Here is a 22,871-nt window from a genome sequence, read left to right as displayed (position 1 = left end):
GAATGTCAATCAATAGTAGCGAGAAAACCTGACAGATCACTTCAGCCGAATTGTTGATTTTATTTTTATGTACAATATCTCGAAGGCCGAGTCGTCTTCAGATGCTGCGAGCTGCGTTGGACTCCAGTACGCGCAACTAAGTTGCAACATATAAAGACAGTGTCAGACGCCGAAACAGTGTGCAGAAAAATAGGATCAACAAGTAGGGTGAACAGCCGAAATCATACTCCTTCAGTCTATCACCCCGAGAAATCAAAACACATGTTGGCTATCATCAAAAGCCTCAAAGGTGAGGACGTATTTAAAACTGTCTTGTGTCTCGAGAGCCTAGTAAGATGACTCCTCTCTCTTAAGACGTCTCGAAATTGATAAAATAACAATCCGCTCTTAAGACATCTCGAAATTGATAAAATAACAATCCGAAGACAGATAAAAACTATCGCCAGTAAACAATATTCCTAACAGGGACGGAAGGCTATTGCAAAACATACAGATCTGTTAATCGCATAGTTTAATACTATCCGTTTCTTGGATGGGAGGTAGCGATTTTTCTACTCTACCGGTAATAACTGGTAGCATTCAAACATTCAGACTGTACTGTACGCACAATAGGGCCTATAACTCGACCCTTTTTCTGGGAGCGAAGGAATCGGTAGAGCTCGTATGACTTCGGACCGGTAGGGAATGTTTTTCCCTGTTGCCAAACCCAACCACTAAACAATGCAACACGCCGTAGCACTGTTAACGCATTGTTCTTTGCAACTTACTTCCTGCCCTGCGAGCTTTGGACTTCAAAACGTCTCAATCGATGTCGCGTATAGGGGCGCAATCGCACACAGATGGGCTACAGATACGTGGAAGTAATTTCAAACGTCATTCATTCGGCTAGGAATAGACACAGCCTTTCAAGTCTCCTCTTGTACACGAAATATGAAATTTGGCGTCAGTACAGTTTTAACATTCGTGGTTCTCGAACGTCGCGAACTACGCAAGCGCAAAATGAATTCATGATTGTCAGCTTTAAGGATGTGACACTTGTCTAGGTATCATACACTCCTGGAAATTGAAATAAGAACACCGTGAATTCATTGTCCCGGGAAGGGGAAACTTTATTGACACATTCCTGGGGTCAGATACATCACATGATCACACTGACAGAACCACAGGCACATAGACACAGGCAACAGAGCATGCACAATGTCGGCACTAGTACAGTGTATATCATCCTTTCGCAGCAATGCAGGCTGCTATTCTCCCATGGAGACGATCGTAGAGATGCTGGATGTAGTCCTGTGGAACGGCTTGCCATGCCATTTCCACCTGGCGCCTCAGTTGGACCAGCGTTCGTGCTGGACGTGCAGACCGCGTGAGACGACGCTTCATCCAGTCCCAAACATGCTCAATGGGGGACAGATCCGGAGATCTCGCTGGCCAGGGTAGTTGACTTACACCTTCTAGAGCACGTTAGGTGGTACGGGATACATGCGGACGTGCATTGTCCTGTCGGAACAGCAAGTTCCCTTGCCGGTCTAGGAATGGTAGAACGATGGGTTCGATGACGGTTTGGATGTACCGTGCACTATTCAGTGTCCCCTCGACGATCACCAGTGGTGTACGGCCAGTGTAGGAGATCGCTCCCCACACCATGATGCCGGGTGTTGGCCCTGTGTGCCTCGGTCGTATGCAGTCCTGATTGTGGCGCTCACCTGCACGACGCCAAACACGCATACGACCATCATTGGCACCAAGGCAGAAGCGACTCTCATCGCTGAAGACGACACGTCTCCATTCGTCCCTCCATTCACGCCTGTCGCGACACCACTGGAGGCGGGCTGCACGATGTTGGGGCGTGAGCGGAAGACGGCCTAACGGTGTGCGGGACCGTAGCCCAGCTTCATGGAGACGGTTGCGAATGGTCCTCGCCGATACCCCAGGAGCAACAGTGTCCCTAATTTGCTGGGAAGTGGCGGTGCGGTCCCCTACGGCACTGCGTAGGATCCTACGGTCTTGGCGTGCATCCGTGCATCGCTGCGGTCCGGTCCCAGGTCGACGGGTACGTGCACCTTCCGCCGACCACTGGCGACAACATCGATGTACTGTGGAGACCTCACGCCCCACGTGTTGAGCAATTCGGCGGTACGTCCACCCGGCCTCCCGCATGCCCACTATACGCCCTCGCTCAAAGTCCGTCAACTGCACATACGGTTCACGTCCACGCTGTCGCGGCATGCTACCAGTGTTAAAGACTGCGATGGAGCTCCGTATGCCACGGCAAACTGGCTGACACTGACGGCGGCGGTGCACAAATGCTGCGCAGCTAGCGCCATTCGACGGCCAACACCACGGTTCCTGGTGTGTCCGCTGTGCCGTGCGTGTGATCATTGCTTGTACAGCCCTCTCGCAGTGTCCGGAGCAAGTATGGTTGGTCTGAGACACCGGTGTCAATGTGTTCTTTTTTCCATTTCCAGGAGTGTATCTGGAACACTAGTTATCCAGATGGAACGAACAAATCGTTATTTTGAATCGCAATGGATGTACGACCCTTCCGAATTAAAGGAAAGTAAAGAAATGAGGCTGTTGAATTTAAGAAGCTGGAGACTGGTCGATTTTCTTAAGAATGCCACCATGTATCGTGGAGGGGAGGGGGGAGGGGTGGAGGGTGAAAGAGAGTATTTGGTGGTCATAATGTTCTGACTACTCGATAATATATGGAGGTTCTCCTCTTGTGCTCAGTTAAATGAATACCGCGGTGTTACAGGATGCGCCATACGCGGGATGGGCGAGGCGGACCAGAAGAGGGCAACCGTCGATAGCTGCGGTGCGACATCCGCCCACACGTGGCGATGACGTAACCCAGATGCAGCAGCCGCTGCGCTCGGCGCCGAGGGGCGGTCGATCTTCGCTCTGAAGCGAGCGGCCGCCCGAAGCCCAACAGTGGACTGCCTGGCTCTCCTGACCACGTACACACCACTGGCGGACCACGTACACACCACTGGAGACGGCAATAAGCCAAACGGTTTGTCCACAGCACACTTCAAAATAACAAGATGCCTCGCAATTAAAAGTCGACATCGAAAAGACATTGTAACGGCCTGCCACAATCGAGCAACGGCACCTCACACCGAATGAACAACTGAACGTCAACTGTCGGCGGTGTAACCTTGTCAGCTACGAACTGTCATAAAACATTTCGATTCTGATAGGTTATCGATATTTCGGAAGTATGTCTCCTCGAGTTTCTGCCGTCGTATGCTGTTTCCATGGTTTGGCTAACGTTCTTGACTTGTGGCCGGATGTGCTTCCTGTCGTCAACTAACCTAAGCATGTCTGTCATCTTTTTGTGAATCGTCTAAACTTAGATCTGCGTGTTTTTAGTGTGTGTCACGTCTTTCCTGAAGCGTACACTGGGGGACTAGCCCAGAATATGCCTAAAGCGAGCGTGGAAAACCCCCTAAAACCACATTCAGTGTGGACGTACTACCAGACCAATATAGTCGTTAATCCGCAGCGGGGAATCGACATCCGTCTGGTCTACCTTCCTGTCTCCCAAGCTAGCGTAGGCGTTAAGCTATACGAGCAGATAAGTTCCATTGCACTAATGACACGGGTTAATCGATAATGTTAAGTACGCCATTGTCAAAGACTTAAGATAACTGAAATCCGCCTCTTTGCGCGTTGCTGAAGGGAACTGTGCTTTCAGCTGTGCTCTGTTGTCCTAATTTCTCAGTTCGGGTAGTTTATAGTCGTTAAGAACAACGTTTTCCACATAATTTTTATTCTAACTTCTATAAATAATCATTCTTTACGTTAGAGCAGCTTTGGCGCTGTCCAAGTAGGGCACGCACGTGTTGATAACGACCGACAATCAATACTCAAGCCTTATCGACTCAACCGAAGTGTGTCGGAAAGTATTCGTCGAGGAAGATCCAAACGAGCCAATACATGAGATGGTTGGTGTAGTTATCGAGACTCATTTATATCACACACATCGGAAGCACGTGGCTCATTGATTTAATGGTTAAACGCTAGACAACGGATCTGGTGTTCGATTCCCCGTTAGTCGTAGCATTTTGATCTGTCACTTATCATTTCTTTCACCCCTGGCAATATTTGTTTACCTGAAAAATGCCGAGCTGATAACGCGGTTCGGAATCCACGTTCAATTCCCTATAACTGGGGTGTGAGTCGGGAGAAGAACGAGAGCACCGCATCAAAATAAGGCCACGCCTTGTAAAGCATGATTGTGTTCAAACCATCCTTCGGTTTGATGACAGCTTTACATTTTATCGTAGGAAACGTCGTCACTGATGCTCGTGTAGTACCGCCAGAACAGAAAACCACAAACTTCTGAAATGTTATCTAATACTTCACCAGCTGTGCAACTTGATCATACACGACACTACTCAAATAGGGAGAATGTGTTTAATTTCCTTGATAGAACCTTGAACAGCCCACCAATTTAAGCAACATACTATGAAATAGTTCCTGCAGTTAAACAAGGACTTCAAGTGCAAAGAAAAAGGACCACGTCGTTATCGCGTTGTTATAGAGTAAAGACAAGGTAGTTGTTCGTACATGAGGGCCTACTTCCCCTGTCCCCGCTTCACAGTACAAGTGTGCAAATTCTCACGGAAACTTAACACCTGCCTTGCTTCCGGGTCTTAAATCTGTCTAACGCGCCGCTACAATCCACACGAACAGTTTGAACTTTCCGTTCTTTCAATATCGACGAACATTGTCCGAAAGAAGATCGTAATAGCGAGTCTTGATTCCGTAGTAGATCACAGCTGAAGAAATATCTTCCAAGCAGCAAGTCCAACAGCAGACATCTTCAGAGACACAACTACTACTTGTATGTGCCGTATACTGCACACTAATCTTAGTGTCATATTATTTACTAGAGATGACGAAATAGCAACAGGGCATCTGAAGTTTAAAACTCTAAGAATACTATATATCAATGACAAAAACCAGTCAACTCGACGTCATCAAATCGTATTCAATGCAGCTCCTGAAAAACGGAAGGAAAGCAGGAGTACACATTACTTTCTTTACATGTTTCACCGCCCTTTCTCTTCCTCTGGTACCAAGCGTGTTTCACGTAAATGGGATTTCCTCATTGAACAAGGCTGATACTACACATGTTCGTTACAGCTGCCCAGACGGAAAATGTCCCTGTGCGCCGCCCGCCGGGGTGGCCGAGAGGTTCTAGGCGCTACAGTCTGGAACCGTGCGACCACTACGGTCGCAGGTTCGAATCCTGCCTCGGGCATGGATGTTGTGATGTCTTTAGGTTAGTTAGGTTTAAGTAGTTCTAAGTTCTAGGGAACTGATGACCACAGATGTTGAGTCCCATAGTGCTCAGAGCCATTTGAACCATTTTGAACCAAATTTGTAAAGCAAAACGGACGGAAACACGTAATGTGAATACGCAGCTATTTTTAAACTATGGCACCTTTTTTCCTAGCTAATCACTAGATAACGGCTTAAAAAGACGAAAGTAAGTAATTGTGAAACAAACAGTCTAAGTGGAAAACGCTGCATCCATTTAATAAATTTTTGCATGTTGTACCTACAGTGAAGGTAATGAAAGAAGGATTAGCGTTAAAATTCCCACTGACGACGGAGAAACTAGAGACGGACCCGAAGTATCGATTGGGGAAGGAATTGTAACGGAACCGGCTATGTCCTTTTCGAAGGATCCGCCCAATCATTTGGCGTGGGTGAGTCAGGTATACCAAGGAAAAACCCTAAATTGGGATGACTGGACGGAGATTTGATCCAGCGTCGTCCTGAATGCAAGGTCAATGTGCTAACCATTGCGCCACCTCCCAAATTAATTTACAGACGACGTATAAGACATTGCCGTCGTTAGACCAAAGTGACGGTGTGGCGTCGGGAAGGGTATGTGCCCACACGTAACTAAAGCAGAAATGGACCACACTGATAAATTACCGACAATCCCTGCTCAATGAAAACCCGGCAGCACGCGAAAGCCAACGAACGCCGATCGGACTGAAGTATTCTGAACAGTTAGCACTAATTGTTCTACGAACGGACTCAGCTCTACGGGGAGGAGTAAAAACGGAAAGAGAGCTGAATTGGCTCGGAGCTTGGGCTCTTTATGGCGCACTTCCTGCTGTTTCACGGAGTCCGTCGACCCGCCGCCGGTTCCCAAGCAGAGCCGCAGCGGGCCACGGCCGGCAAGAAACACTGCCGCGAACCGAAGACTACTTCCGCTGGCACCGCGACTCGCTGCTACAGTCACTCCACAGCTTTTTAGCGGTGCCATGACCGGCAAATTTAATCGTCGTCTACCTTTGGCGCCATCACCATAAAAACTTGCTCCGGTTCCTTGGGCAAAAATGTACACATTTTCACGCAGCGGCTACAAAATTTCAGTTCACAATAACGATAAACACTGGCTTCAAACGGTAACAACAGTTTATTTGAACATAAAATGAATACATACGCCGCTGATAGCGCCACAAAGCAGACAGAAGGTATCACTACTGTAGGAGGGAGGTTAGGGTTTAACGTCCCGTTGATACGGAGATAATGAGAGGCGGAGCGCACGCTCTCTTAGGAGAAGACTGCGGCCACAAATCGTGCGAGGGCTAGTCTGTAGAACCATACAGACGATCTTCTCTGGTGATTACACCGACAGACAACCTACTTTTTAATGGATGGGCGAGCTTCTGAACCTGTTACGAATTCACATCGCGCGTTTTAATCACTGCGAACACGCAACTCAATGCTGAAACAAGTATCGTTTTTAAACGATTTTTACATTCCTACATGAAGTGTCAGCGCAACAGCGTGACCCCAGAAAGTTCAACATCGTTATAAATAAGGCGAAATGCCAATAATCCAGTCTTTACGCAAAGGCCACAAGACGAATAAATCGTTCGCCTTTTGACTAAGAGCACGTCGTTGAAGCTTCGAAACTTTAGTGAAAGTTTTATATAGGAATAGTGAAAATAATGTTCGGTTTTTGCTCATTTAAGCATACCAAGTCAGGTACCTATGACGTTCGAAAGCAGAAAATCACAAAAAATGTAAGAGACTATACACGGAATCAGTGACTGCTACCATTCTAGCACACTCTTTACTTTAACACAGTTGCAGAATCCCTCTGTCGCCTGTAAATATTTAAAATACTGTTAGTCGTCACTTTCATCTAAGGTTTCATCGAAGCAAGATTTGCATCTTGATTGTAGAAGAGGCGAAAGAATAAAGTAAAAGGTGTAAAATTTTGCTATAGTCTGTTTCAAATTCTTTACAAACAAATAAAACGTTTTCGCCTCAGGTGGTGCAGATACCATGGGAACTAAATTAGTATGTCCGGATGGGGATATGAACTCTGAACTTCCCGCAAAACAGATGACTGGCTTAAATTTTGTGCTTCCACGATCTGTATAAACAGCCATTCACTTTTTCTACGTGCAGTATAAGCAGTCGCATCCATTTGCGTTGGTTGTCGAATGTTATGAATGTGATTACGTCATACTGGGTAACAACTGTCACTGGAAATGATCCTAGTTTTCACGACCTGGTGGTTGACCTTGTATTGTAGCGACTATCCTACAGTAGGCGCAGCACTCCACCCTCCTGCGCCTTGAAAAAACTGCGCAGGGAATAAACATACGTTTATTTGTAGGATACTACTACAGATTTTCTGATGGGCGATTTATAAAACCTGGCCCATAGATGCCACGGAAGACTACATGCACGATATCTATCACATGGATGATAGAATCGGTGGAGGATACTCCCCAGTGCCTCGATTATGTCCGTGGAGTCGCTTCAGGAAACTCGTTCGTTTAGCTGCTAGTTTTCTCTCGGGCTCCTGAGTAAGTCACAACCTGGCGACAGAAGAGGAACGAGAAGAAAAAAATAGCGGTTAAGTTCTCGAGGCACTTCCTCACCTCTCAGGGCATTTAAATTACAAGGGACCTTGAGTGGAACAGACAGCGGTTCCATCAACAGAATAATGTTCTTGGCAACTTCCAGTCCGTTCGTAGTTGCACGGCCGTATTTTGGTTCTTAACCAATTTCCCCCCTGAAGGAGGGAAGGGGGGGGGGGGTGGCGAGGGAAAGACCGACTTAGGCTCCAAAGCTACAATACAGGACTTTGAATCAGCGTTAATGGGCTGGCGATCATCTGTCCTTTCCGGAACCAACCAAACGATCGGAGCATCATCAGCGCGTACCGGACTTGGTTGTGAACGCCCTATAGCAGTGGCCATTATGTAACGGGTGCGAAGTCACACGCACAACAAAGCAATGCGATCGGCAGTAAGGAGGGTGCAGGTCAGTTGTACCCCTAGGGAATCAATACACAGGTGCGTCGCAGCAAGGAACGTGGATCACTCTCTGTATTCCATTTAACTAGCCGACGCACTCTCCGGTACAGTGTGCTATTTCCAGTTGACATCAAAATTCAGCTTCCGTGTCACGAACAGATTGAATACGTATGAAAATTCAGATAGGATAATATCTAACACTTGGGAAATTCAGATTTAGTCTCCTCCCCCCCCCCCCCCCCCCCAAACCGTGCGCATATGCACACGCACACAAAGTTATAAAGCCTAAGGACTCTTAAGGTTGTAACCGGACCATTTTAGTGCTAAATCTATTTCACAGCACTCACGCGACTTTAATGGAAATGGAATCCTGAGACTGTCTGAAGAGAAAGAAGGCCTCTGAGCCAGTAAGCTAAGACCATGTGACCAATCGAAGCGTTCATATTGGGAGAAGAATGGCAAAAACCACTTAGCACAGGTCGTTCGCTGTTTCGTAACGTATCTATTTCGGTAACTGACCGCAGATGAATGGTTACATCCACTACCCTGTTTCTTCGAAACCTGCTTATCTGAAAATCCCTAGAACAATTACAGAGCTGTTAGCGATAGATAAGGCTGATGAGAGAACAAACCCACGCTTTGATAAGTCTCACGTGTTATCAAAGATTACTGCAAGATTTCAATGCTCGATGAATATAGAATTCGCCAGTACGGAAAATCAACTCTAACACTTCAAGATACCTACAGAAGTACTCAGTGTAAAGGTACGAGCATTTTACTGCTTGCTTGATTTTCATATCACTCTAACAAGAGACGCCGAAAAAACTATGGATTTGTTTGAATAAATAACATCGGAGGGCTGTAAAAACGGGTTTTTAATTACTATAAATGGTCCCTGCTGTGGGATATTGTTGATTTTTTCAGTTTCTTCAAATATTAGATGTGTTCACTTTACGCTAGACCCTTACATCTGCTTACGATATAAGGGATATCTGCTGTAGTATTTCTGATTCTGACTGAAGCTTTTGGAATTTTTGTTTTTTGGCTAATTCAGAAATTTGGATTGCTTCTCCCTCAATTTTCTGTTAATAAAATCAAGCTGAAAACACCCACAAGATCTTCTGCAAATAGTGTGGAATTCAACCGCAGCTGATTACGACGTAGTGTGATGTCCCAGCGACATCATGATCGCCAGAGACGGAGACCATTTCGTAATTTGTAAGCTAGGGAATCAAGAGCAGTCTTTTCAGTCTAGCGACTGCCTAGAGTGATTTAGGAACAGAGCAAAATCTAACTTGGGATGACTGAACGGCAGTTTGGACGCGGTCCTCCTGAACACAAATCAAGTGTGTTGACCATTGCAACACTTCACCTTGTTCCAACTGGACTGTTTAGCGAGAACGAATTTCGCATGCTGTGTCAAGCGTTGTTAAAACTGTGTCTATAAATTATTCTCCAATGCCTATGTAACGGCTTTTTGTAACCACTAATATTACCAAAGAAGCACCATGCCGAGTTGGCGCACTTTTAAGACGCAGCTGATTTAGATTTTGCTTTGTTTCCAGAAACTGCATGTAAGGCAAATGCCGGGACGGTTCCTTTAAAAAGGATACGACCGCTTTTCTTCAGAATCTGTGGTTGTGTGACGACGCCACTGGTGCCGTCGACCTGACTTCAGAACTCCAATACTCCTTCCTCCCTATCATTGAGACTTAGATACCTAACTCGCTTCGGGTGAATGCTGGTTCCTTTGATGAAACAACTGGAGACAGTCTGTCCCTGCCCAATCAGAGGTAGCGTTCCATCTATAATGGTATCAACATGCATGTAGCCAAAATACTAAGTTTCTGGTCCTAGAAACCTTCACACTCACAAGGGAAGCATACATCCAACGGACCACCAACATTTATCATTCTTCACACAACTGCAGTACAAACCAGACTTTTAAAAAAAGCTACTCTCGTACTATAGACTTCTCAAGCGATTTCTAGAAGTCGAGATTCGAAGTTCATGCTCCTTCTGAAAACTATAGTCGCGCCATGAGATGCCCGTTGTCGCAGAGGGGCACAGAACGCGGTATGTGCAGCGTGCACATTAGCAACAAGGGGAGCTGGATCCTAGCGGCAAACATTTTTTAACTGTGGTAAGTAGACGAAACTTGGCAGCTGAGACTAGCGTCGGCGCCAACTGACATGCCTACAAGATGCTACGACTTGCCCTAGCGCGGGGGTATACAGTGCCATGCCCGCAAACTGCGGCGATAGAGCGTATCTGCTGATTGAGTGTTTAAGGAGGCGAAACATGTAAGGTCATCAGTCTCCAGTTCATTCATCAGAACGAAATGTGTGTGTCCCATCTGTTTGAGTTGAAAGTGAATCCGATATGCAAGTGTGAGAATGTTTTCTAAAAGGATGAACTTTTCAGTCTGCAGCAGAGTGTGCAGTAATATGAAACGTCCTGGAAATTAAAATTGTGTGCTGGGTCGAGACTCGAACCCAGGACTTTTGCGTTTCGTGGGCAAGTGCTAGCCGAGCACGACTTACGACCCGTCCTCGCAGCTTTAATTCTTGATTGTCCCCAGGCTGTGGGCAAGCTACGCCTCCGCAATACCCTTAACTTCCAGTCCCGCAAGTTACGCAGGAGAAGTTCCGTAAAGTTTGCAGATTAGGGGGTGAAGTACTGGCGGAAGTAAAGCTATGATGAGTTACGAGTCATGCTCGGGTAGCTCAATTGGTGGAGCACTTCCTTGAGAAAGATGAAGATCCCGGTCCGGCACACAGATTTAATGTACCAGTAAGTTTCACTTTTCTAAATGCGTAGCGTGTATCTGAGGCGGGACATGGGTATCAGCCCGGTATTCACATAGTGCGATGTAGGAAACCGCCTAAAAACCACGTCCACGCTGGCCTCCACACCGATTCTCGTCAATTCGCCGGTCGGTTTCGAACCGGGATTGGAGCGCCTCATCGTGTCTCGGAAGCGGGTGCTTTGACGCGCGGGCTAACCGGGCGGGTGTTACAGAGTATCACACAGCGCAGTCATACTAGGATGTACCTGCTGTGAATAATTTACATTGTATTTCGTGTACACGCACCAATGTATCGATAATTTCATAACGATCGTTATTATACACAACCAAAAATGAATCACAGTCATTATTGTTATTCCTTTCCGAAGAAACCTGATACAAGGGTTTGCTAGATAAGGAAAAAAAAAGGGACACTTGAAACGAACGCGGCACGAGCAGAGTTCTGCTGTAGTATGCCGACGTAGTCTGTTGTGTTAACGCTGCTGCTTGGCGGTTGGCGCTCTGTATGCTAATGAGTGGGCTTGTAAAACACTGAACCACCATTTCTCCGAAACAATCGAGAAGCGCATCGCCCTACAGCAGCGTTCGTTACATCCAACAGTACGCACTGTTACCCATTCGGTGAACATTTTCGTTGTCATATGGTACGGGGAAAGCGCGACATACAACAAACTGGCAATGTGTTTTCGCCCAGCAACTGTCAATCACGTAACACACTGTACAATATGCAAACACATTTCGCAACGGTGAACTAGGCCAGTGGTTTCCACCTGCGAAAACGCTCACCACGGTGGGAAAGTGGCGTTTCACTGGCGGCTGGTATCACATGCAAATGTCCCCCCTGGGCGCCGTATCGGCGGCGTCGGCTGCAGGCGCGGCGCGGCGGGACTACTTTCGAAACGGGACCAGGTCGCTGCTGCTGCTGCTGCTGCTGCCGCGGGCTGACCAAACAAACAGAACGTAAGCGCTGCCTATTACGAGCAAACGGGCCTGTGGTCACCGGCGTGAGGCGCGTCCAGAAAAACGCCGGCAACCATCGCCGCACACATGTCCCTAACCACACGGGCGACGAGCACAAAAAGCGAACGGCAAACACGTCTAAATACATGATGAGATCATACGCGATGCTCTGTCAGCTTGCAAACAGTATAGTCGTTCTACGGACAGATTATTACGTCTTTAACGTTACTGGTCCCCCTGCAACACAAGGTTAGCAGAGTTCGCCGTCTCGTCGATATCCAAAATGAAATGAGCGTACGGCATATTCATTAGGGACAGATTAATAATTTAGGAGGCAAACTTCCGCGGTCTAGCCGAAGGGACCATCCCAACAGTAATTTGAAGTAATGCGTCAAACGGGAAACGTTGAAAAGGAATTTGAACGCTGCTCCTCCAAAATTCGAATTCCGGTTTTTTAAATTTTTTTTAAGCAGCACGTCACATCGCACGTTGGGATTTACCAAGGACAGACAGGAGTGCCGTCAACCGATCCCCAGCGCTGTAACCAGGTTGATTCTGCAACACACACAAATGGACACTATATCATAAATAACTCAAGACAACAAAACCATTTTTTTGCAAGTAATAATCCACCCAAAGGAGAGAATATTCTTTCGTACGATTAATAGCTTTACTGGGAGATGAAGAAGCTTGCACAGGATAGAGTAGCATGGAGAGCTGCATCAAACCAGTCTCAGGACTGAAAACAACAACAACAGCTTTGGCTTCTATCTACGAAAATACTGCATCAAAGACAGCGCATAATAACGATTCACTTCATTTAAGACATTCGTGTCGTCATAATAACAGTAAAGTAGAATATAAATGCTAGTACCTTTTATTTTGCTTAAACGTCCCAATTTCCAACACAGCACAGTTTTATCCCCAGTACCAGGTAAACATCGCGCCTTCAGCAACGCCGTGCTGCAAACTTCAGGTTCAGGTCCAGCCCAGCGTTATCAGACGTCATATACATATACACCCCACTTTGCTGTTAAAATGTGAGTCGCGCCATTAAACAACAGATTCACGACCGAGACAAGTACAACACTGAGTCTTTAGTACATTGTTGCACGAAAAATGTCGAGGGTGTAAAACAAAAATGTCCGTAGTTGCTACAACGATAAAAATGCCGTTCTGAAGGGAGAGTGAAATATTATGGATGCCCATTTTAGGTGGACATCTATTATGGTGGGATGCACTTCAGAGGCACTTAACCGTTTAGTTTCATGAGGTTCGTTTAAGGATTCAGTGGCTCGGTACGTGAAAAACATCTACTGTAAACTGCTGCAGCTGCATTGCGCAGTACGTGGTAAGTACACCTGACGGCATGCCCCAATATTTCGTAAAAGTCAAGGATTCTCGAATAAGTAACGGAAATATTAACGAAGACTGGTACTGGGGTAAAATTTTTAGAATGTTTTAATGTTTTTTAAGTGACTTCATGTTCGCTTTTAGCTGTAACATTATTATTTCACAATTGTAATCTCGGCATTTGGGATCCAGCTATTGGTCGTTATTAAAAATACAAGTAGTAACTGCCTGGTAGGTTTAATTCATTCAATACGAGGCAGATCACAACCTATATCAAATATGTACAACGCTTGGAACTGGTACAAATAGTGACACTGCACTTGTGAAATAAAAGACAGTTACAACTTGAAGCGAAAATGACGAAACTGAAACAAATTATAGAAGCTGTGAACCCACATTATGTCAATCAACAAATGCAATTCCGATGCGTGCATAATTAACACCTGTTTCAAGCTGAGTAAACGGCATTTATGAAACTCTCACATATTTCTTCCAATATGAGTGGAATTTAGCAATTTACTGCGTTTCTGACACTACCTCCATTTAGAGCTTGAGCGTAAATTACATCAGAGTAGACTCATTGCTAATTATAAACATAACTCATGGATTCTTTCTACGACGCCTGCTACTCTCGTAGCCTGTTGCCTACGCTATGCACATACGCCATCTGGGCCTTTCATCCTCACTTTCTTTTCACTTACAAGGGAACCTCCCCATCGCACCCCCGTCAGATTTAGTTATAAGTTGGCACAGGGATAGGCCTTGAAAAACTGAACACAGATCAATCGAGAAAACAGGAAGAAGTTGTGTGGAACTGTGAAAAAATAAGCAAAATATACAAACTGAGTAGTTCATGGGAAGATATGCAACATCAAGGAGACTGGGAACGCAGGAGTGCCGTGGTCTCGTGGTAACGTGAGCAGCTGCGGAACGGAAGGTTCTCGGTTCAAATCTACTATCGAGTGAAAAGTTTAATTTTTTATTTTCAGACAATTATCAAAGTTCAGGCACTCACACATAATCAACTTCGCTTTCCAAAATTCCAGAACATGTTCAGATTTGCTTGGACATGTGCAGGATTTGACGGTGTACACACGGAAACATATGTTTTGACAGAGCACAGGGAAAATTGTGCGACTGTGAAACTGTTGCATTCATTTGTTGCAGTTTATGTGACAAACTCTTATGTTTTCATCACTTTTCTCGGAGTGATTATCACATCCACAAGAAAACCCAAATCGGGCAAGGTAGAAGAATCTTTTTACCCATTCGCCAGGTGTGCAAGTTAGGTGGGTCGACAACATATTCCTGTCATGTGACGCACATGCCGTCACCAGCGTCGTATAGAATATATCAGACGTGTTTTCCTGTGGAGGAATCGGTTGACCTGTGACCTTGCCATCAAATGTTTTCGGTTCCTATTGGAGAGGCACAGCCTTTCGTCTACTAATCGCACGGTTTTACGGTGCGGTCGCAAAACACAGACACTAAACTTATTACAGTGAACAGAGACGTCAATGAATGAACGGACAGATCGCAACTATGCGAAAATAAATAAAGTAAAATTTTCACTCGAGGGAAGATTCGAACCAAGGACCTCTCATCTCTCAGCTGCTCACTCTAACCACGGGACCGCGGCACTCAGCAACTTCCATTGCCCTTGTTGTTGCATATCTTACGCATGGACTACCACAGTTTGTATATTTTGCTTATTTTTTCGTAGTTCCACACAACTTCTTCCTGTTTTCTCGATTGATCTGTGTTCAGTTTTTCAAGGCCTATCCACTGTGTCAATTTATAACTAAATCTGAGAGGGGTGCGATGGGGAGGTTCCCTTGTTAGTGAAACAGTTGGCAAAGGTCTCCTCACATCTGACAAACATTCTATGAAAGTATCGTACTGCTGAGCAGCACACTGGATAGAGCCGCAACGAGTGGATCGATAATGAAGTAGCCACCTCCCCAAAACAGCAGTCGTTTATATTGCTCCAGGGAAGCTGTTAGACGTCGCAAAACAGCCGAAACTTTGATCAATGTTGCAAGGCCTGTCCGATGCCGAGTCACTACAATAATACCATCACACTGCGACAAGCAAATGCAGCTAAAGATTGAGGATTCTCTTAGGGCGGCACGATTCTCATTAAAACTTCTGGCAATATCCGCAAGTTTGACATGATAGTCACCTTATTCTAGTGCAATGCAGGGCGGTACAGTCAATTTCTTTCATGTGTCTTGAACAAATATTGAAGCAAAAGTGAGATGTTGATACAGATCTGTGACGAAAGAAAGGAAGAATAATGCATCAATTTTTGTGTGCGTTACCCGCAACATCTATTCATCTCGAAAGCGAAAAAAAAGGCAGAAATCCCTTCCTCCCAGACTTCATCAAAACTACCACGCTACAGACTAAATACCAAGCATTCATGTACACAAATTATAGACACCCCGCATTAAACACCACTGTTGCAAAACATAAATGCTCTCGATTACTTCTTTCCCGTGAAAATTTATCCTGATTTCAATAGGAAAATATTGTCAGTGCTAACTTCTTAACAGCAAGATTTGGGTACAAAAAAAAAAAAAAAAAAAAAAAAAAAAAAAACTGCTTAGTTTGTGAGCTTGTCTGGCCTATTATTTATCACGAAGCAATATCCGTCTTCACCTCCTTGCTGATACAACATTTAGGGAAACTCTTGATAACACTGAGAACAAATGTTTTAGTGCTAAAACAACAATCTCTTTCATCACAATGATCAGAGCAAAACAGTTTATTTTTGCCTCAAAAGGCAATGCTGGCGCACGTCAGCCGCAACTAAGGATTTTATTTCAAGCAATAAATTATACTGTAGCTATTGTTTCAAAACAAGAATATTCTGTGGTAACACAGAACTACAGATCAAGTCAATATTAGGTAAGAGTCAAATTACTTCTATTAGACGCAAGCCTTCTAGACAGAACCACCTAGTTGTTCTAATAAATCGGACACTCACTCCTAAAGTGAGCAAGTGACAGTACCATTATATACTACAATAGCTTCCTTACGCTTAACTGAGCAATCATGTGAATATGCCTGCAGTAGAAATCGAATATACCTGTTTTATTGTGCTTACGTTGGGAATAGATACCCTACAAACTATAGAACTGGCCTAAATATAAAAAACTATTTGCCATTTATGATGTAAACAAGTCGTCGATATGTAGCTTGCTGTGTGTAATGACCAACAACATGTTTCTTCTAGCAAACGTTGAAGCAAATTAAAATCTTTACCAACTTTGCAATCTAGACGATGCTGGAAAAGGAGAGACTGCACCCCTACATCTTCTATCACTAAGCACTTCACTGTAGACTAAGTGTTATTCACTTTTTATTGGTAGTATGCTGCGTGCATAATTCGTCTTGATAATCTAATTTAGTTGCCAATTTCATGCATTATTCTTATTGTGTTGTAGCTCATGCGAATATGCTGATCTCTGCTATGCTGATCTCTCCCTGAGTCAATATTAGCATACAGCGTGTATGGATAGAAGGATACAAGAGATGCAAAGACTGTAAACTGGAAAATTTAGACGAAACATTCACGGACACTGAACATAAAGTAGTGTGCCGCGTAGCAGATGGTCAAGCAAGACCTATCTGCGACAACAGCCTCAATGAGCAGTCACATCACGAACAGCCTACACTAATACTTTCGAAACGACTAATCCAGACGCTCCACACAGACGTACCTGTCTGGCTGAAATAGGTACGAAGAGGTTAAAATATCGCGTCTTCAGCAAGAGCAGGCTTCCCGCTGTGCACAGCTACGTAGCATCATAGTCTCGATCGCGTCCGTCATGCCGGCAGCGAGCTCCTCAACAGCAGTCGTCACTTCGGATTTCGGTTAATGTCGAAGAAGCAAACGATCCGCCAGCTCCTTCTAGCAGCTGCGCACGCGCTCGCGTCCCTGACTCAACTGAAGGCTTTTGTCAAAGCGGCGCCAGTGCCGCAGCAGCGCCAACAGTGGAGAAAACTGGAAACTTGACCGCCGCCGAGCTGCAGGCTGCGCTATCGCAAAGCGACTGAAGGTGAGGTGCGCAGTCCGTCCAGCTGCCTAGCACGCAGGGGTACTCCAGTAGCCTGTCTCCGCTCGCGCTCCCTCGATATGCTGTGGAAGAAGGCGTTCCACAACACCCGATGCTTCCTCGTCGGTGGCTAGCAACGCACTGGTGCGGCGACGCCGACTTCTCGCGTGGTAGTTACGGCGGCGGCAGCCGCTCCGTGTTATCTCCTACTCCGCCCCCTCTCCCCCGCCAATTACCGCATTCGTCCGACTTGGTGGGGAGGCGAACAACACTGTCGAGCAGTCTCACGCACACATGCACGCACTTGGGCTGCTGGCTCCGTCCGATGTGCTCCCCTTCCTTCGACAACCAGCTGGCAGCCGCGTTTTCGCTTTCGCCTCGTCCCTGGGACGGCACCTGACCCTCTCGCTGCTTTGCCCTTGGTCAGGACGGATTAGGAAGAGGCCACGTTAATAGCACTGCAGGCCGACCTCTGAAGACATCTGTTTTGAAAATGAAGACTGATTACACTGATAAGAATGAGTATCAGATGGAAACATTTAGACTGAAGTTCGGCAGGCATTGATAATGCAAGGTCTGGAGATTTATTGTGTTACGTTGGGAGTTAACAACACACGACGTCGCAATATGAAGAGCAAGGAAACACACCAAAGTCGGGTGAGTCGCCTTCCGCAACCATGTAGGGAAAGACAGACGTCCGGTAGCTACTGACGCGTTGTTTTTACGTGCGTGAGTTATAGGACAGGACGCCAATATTGGGGAGGGAAAGGAAAATGAGCGCACGGCCATCAGGTATGGAAAACACTTCAAGAACACTCTTTCTTTGATTAGAAAGGATTTTTTTTTACTTGTTACTTAGTGCACAAATTTTAAAGTCATGCTTCAACAAAAAGTATTTTCCATTTGCTACGCGTCTTCCGACGTTAAATAGATGAATCAGGTAAAAAACAACAAAGAATTGTACTTATTTTTATTATATCTCAGCAAATCCTTCTTCGACGACAACGCGCTTGAAGTGACGAGATTCTCACTCTTCCATTCTATCGGAGAAGGAGTTTATGTTGAACTACGCAAAATAGGCCATTGGAGACAAGATTATTATCTCACTGATGAAAATTTTAACACTAAAAGCCAAACATTAAAACTACAGAATAGGCTTGAGTCAAGAGAATAAGGTGTACCCATTCGAATATAAACTGGTGGTTTTTCGCCATTATTAGACGCAACACTATCCTAGTGAGACAGAATAATCTTGTTTGGCAGCCGAAATTGTCTTTCAATAAGCCCCTGTTTCAAACAGTTTAATAAACAACCACAATAAGAGCCAACTATTGTTCTTTTGCTTTTGTCCGTGTAATATATAAGCATTATACCTGTGAATTTCAAAATGCAATGACTTTTCATCCGACAAAATTATCTTCAAGTTAATAAAGCTTTCTTCAAGTGTTTATCTTCAACCGCTAAATATTTGTAAAAAAAAAAAAAAAAAAATTGCCGGCCGCTGTGGCCGAGCGGTTCTAGGCGCTACAGTCTGGAACCGCGCGACCGCTACGGTCGCAGGTTCGAATCCTGCCTCGGACATGGATGTGTGTGATGTCCTTAGGTTAGTTCGGTTTAAGTTGTTCTAGGGGACTGATGACCTCAGCAGCTAAATCCCATAGTGCTCAGACCCATTTGAACCATTTTTTTAAAATAATTTTTTGTGCCAACAACTGGACAATTTTATTTATTCACTCCCGGCTACCATCTTCATAGGGGATACTAATGTACATCATTTGGTCACAAATACATCTCTGCCAAATATGGCAACATCAACTGCAACATGTGACAAACTATCACAATAATTGTTTCATTGAATTTCCACTTGTCGAAGTGTGATAGCATGTACACACTTGATCACACTACCACAATAATTGTTTCACTGAATTTCTACTTATCGAAGTGTGATAACATGTACACACTTGATCTTAAACATCGAATAATCATCAGAGGCTCATTCAGAGCATGATCTGTATTTTTGACCAACTAATGAAGATGATACCCAGTCCCGAAACAGGTAGAGATAGAATAAAACTGTACAGCTGTTGGCATAAAATTTTTTTTTCCAGAATATATCTTCAAGTTGTTTGGCCAACTCTCACAAACTGTTGGCTACAGCATTGTTGTTTCTTGGATTCATGAATGTGAGCGTGGGTCCGAACATCGTCTACAGTCATGAAACTGCGTAAATAGTGTCCGGATTGCCAGATTCTACGTTGAAAAGTTCTTCCGCGTGAGCTATTGTCTCTTCCAAACGGCAGCTATCATGGGACCCCCAATTCAGACAGGATTTTTTCACAACGACTTTTTCGTGAAGAATTTAATGGAGTCGTTCAGCTGAAATGCCTTCAATGTGTGTTCTCACGCAACGTTCCATTACCTTATCACTTATTTTTTTCAATGCTTTGCCGTCTGATAATCTCAACTGCTCGGTCGGGGCACGCTTCGACTCCTGTGTACACGATTAAACTCATTTGTTCCGAAAGAAATAATTTTGCATGTAAGGGCTGAGTCCACATGGACATAATTCAGTTCCATTTTGATCTTTGCAGCTATTCGTATAGCCAAATGAAAAATACCTTCAATAACAGCACGAAACTGACAGTCCTCATTTTCTACAAACGCTACTCTGTTTAGTTGTGTACGGCACCTAGCAACTGCTTGTCATGCAATATTTGTGACTTTCTATAAAATCATCATTACACACACACACACACACACACACACACACACACAAAGAAACAATATAGCACTTCAGTGGTTTAACAGAATATCCCACTCTATCACTGACATTAGGGTTTAACAGAATATCTCACTCTATCACTGAAATTCACGACGTAACGTAAGAGATGGTAAATTCTGTTTTCTTTTATAGCTATAAATATCGATGCACCATTTCCTATACCACTACGAGCATGGTACACAGAAAGGACGACGATCATACTGAAGCACAAGCTCAATTCATTTCAGACAAGTCACGTATATTATTTCGCTGGCACGTAAATATTTATGTCACATTATCGACACCATGGAGTGTAGTGACCTGACTGCCCATCTGCGCTCCAAAGTGCTGAGGTGAGTCCTACAGCTCTTTTTAGTGAGGGTGTGTAACACTGGTGATCGTTATACGTGTGGGCTTTTAGATCAGGCGCCTCCTTGATTATACATGCCATCTCCGACTTTGATGCTCTCCCTTCTTTTCGTTTTTGTAATCATACACAATAACGTAGTACTACACTAGACCGCACAGGTATTCATCAAATCCTCACGGTTCAAAAAGTCACAAAGTTCAGGTAAACACCGCTCAAAAGAATTAGGGGAACCCGTGTATCAACGACCAGTATGTTAAATTTATTTAGATACTGGCAGTACCTGTGGTCTTGTTGCATAGCATGAGATCTTCGCTGTAGGCCACAACTTAAGTCATTCGTCATCTATATTCTCGTTATGCATTACAGTGTCAGGTGACTCCTAGGAAGGAACTCAGCACCGGCGTTCTAGTGTTTTCTAATGAGGTACATAGACGACATTTGTCATTTGTGGACGTTGTATTCAACCAAGCGCATGCAAAGCAACATCCTAATGCATTGCAAATTGTAAAAATAGTCTGTATGATTCAAGAAGGACGAACTTCCCGTCATGTTGCTGCAGATGCTAATGTCCCTCCATTTGTCATCCATAGGCTGTGGACAGGCTACAAGAAGAAGACAGGTCGCCACACAAGGCGAGTTGGACAAGGTCGCCGACGCGTTACAGACCCAGGTGAAGACCGATATCTGGCCATCTCTGCATTGCAACATCGTCATTGGTGAAACGTGATATCTACAGACTCCAAATTTCTTGCGGCTCAAGGTGATGGTCGTGTTCATCTGTGGACACGCAGCGGTGAGCGATAGCTGCCAAATGTTGTCAAGGAAATCGACAGATTCGGCGAAGGTCCTGTGGTGGTGTGGGGAGGCGCCAATTTTGATAGGTGTGCGAATCTTGTTCGTTGTCCATGGTCGCTTTACCGCCCGGCAATACATCAACCAGATCTTTGGTGGACCTTTTGGTGGCTGCTGAATACATTGATGGCCCTGAGTTCCTTCTTATGCACAATAATGCCAGGGACGATGTGGCGGGCTTCAATGGCGGGCTTCAACAGGGATGTCTTGAGAAGCCTGGACATTGAAGTAATGGAATGGCCAGTGATGACTCCCGATGGTGGCTCCTGACCTAAACCCCATCGAAAACATATGGGACATGCTTGACAGACGTGTTCGTGGTCGTACTGTTATATTGCTGACTCACCGAGAACTCTCATTGCAGAATGGGAACGAATACCACAGGGCGACCTCCGTAGACCTATATGGGAACACGTCACTTAGGTGTCGGGCGGTGATTAACAATCACGGAGGGCATACATGTAACTGAAGCTTTCAAAGTCCATTGAAAAGGATCCAGGGTGACGGGATGAATGACTGTATCCACTTTGTTTGCAACACTTGTCGGACGTTTCAGTTCTTATTACGAAAATGAACGAGGATGTAGTGGTGTGTTGTTATGCACTCAATTTGTGAAAGGTAAAGGTATAATTTGGTAGCAAAACCAGTCCTCAATTATTGCTCAATGGAGGATGGCAAACGTCCAAAGTCATATTCCCGTAATTATTCTGAGCAGTGTTTAATATTCACATTTCGGACGACGACAACGGCAAACCATTTCGACCACGGACATACCCCCATAAAAATGCGGTAGTCCATTAATGACAATACGCTCATTAATAAGCACTATGATTTGGAAACTCATTGGTCGAGGTAATTAAGTCTCACTGATGAGCCCAAGTGAAGCGACATGCTGTTCAAGACACTTGTGTTACAGAGTTATATTTCGAGGGGGGAAGGGGAGGTGGGAGAAGGTTCAACTTCAGGTTTTCCGTGATCAAAAAATTAATCCTTCAATAAAAGCACAACTGAATTACTTACCCTCTCTTCACCAACGGTTAGTGCTCCATTTCTAACGAGTCCGATGTGAACGATTCGTTAGCCTGTAAACTAACTCCCTTCATCCTCTTCTTAGTGGGCGGTGTGATGCAGTGATTAGACATTTGACTCGCATTTTGTTGGACAATAGTGTAAAGTCTCGTCCGGGCATCCAGATTTAAGTTTTCTGTAGTTCGCCGTAACCGCTTCAGGCAAATACCGAGATTATTTCTTAAAAAAAAATAGAAAAACACGGTCGATTTCGTTGCTCATCCTTCCTTAACAGGCTGGAATCCTGCAGGAGAAAGTAAGTTCAAATCCGTAATATCATCAGAAAGAGGAGTAGAGCGGATGGTTCGGATCTTATGTTGACCAGGTTGGA

At 44.9% G+C, this 22,871-nt stretch overlaps 1 protein-coding gene across 1 annotated transcript in view; it reads right to left on the bottom strand.

Moving 5' to 3' along the window:
* The window catches only part of LOC124791213 (MICAL-like protein 1), a 69,459-nt gene extending 51,813 nt beyond the window's left edge, over window positions 1-17,646 (bottom strand). The window contains exon 1 of the mRNA XM_047257842.1: window positions 17,154-17,646. The gene's annotated coding sequence lies outside the window, so the exon portion shown is untranslated. The remainder of the gene's footprint in view (window positions 1-17,153) is intronic.
* Window positions 17,647-22,871: the final 5,225 nt, after the last annotated feature.

The sequence above is a fragment of the Schistocerca piceifrons genome, chromosome 1 (assembly GCF_021461385.2).
Source record: "Schistocerca piceifrons isolate TAMUIC-IGC-003096 chromosome 1, iqSchPice1.1, whole genome shotgun sequence".
NCBI classification, from domain to species: domain Eukaryota; kingdom Metazoa; phylum Arthropoda; class Insecta; order Orthoptera; family Acrididae; genus Schistocerca; species Schistocerca piceifrons.
Note: the sequence above shows the minus strand (reverse complement) of the source record. Positions and strands in the feature narration are given on the sequence as shown.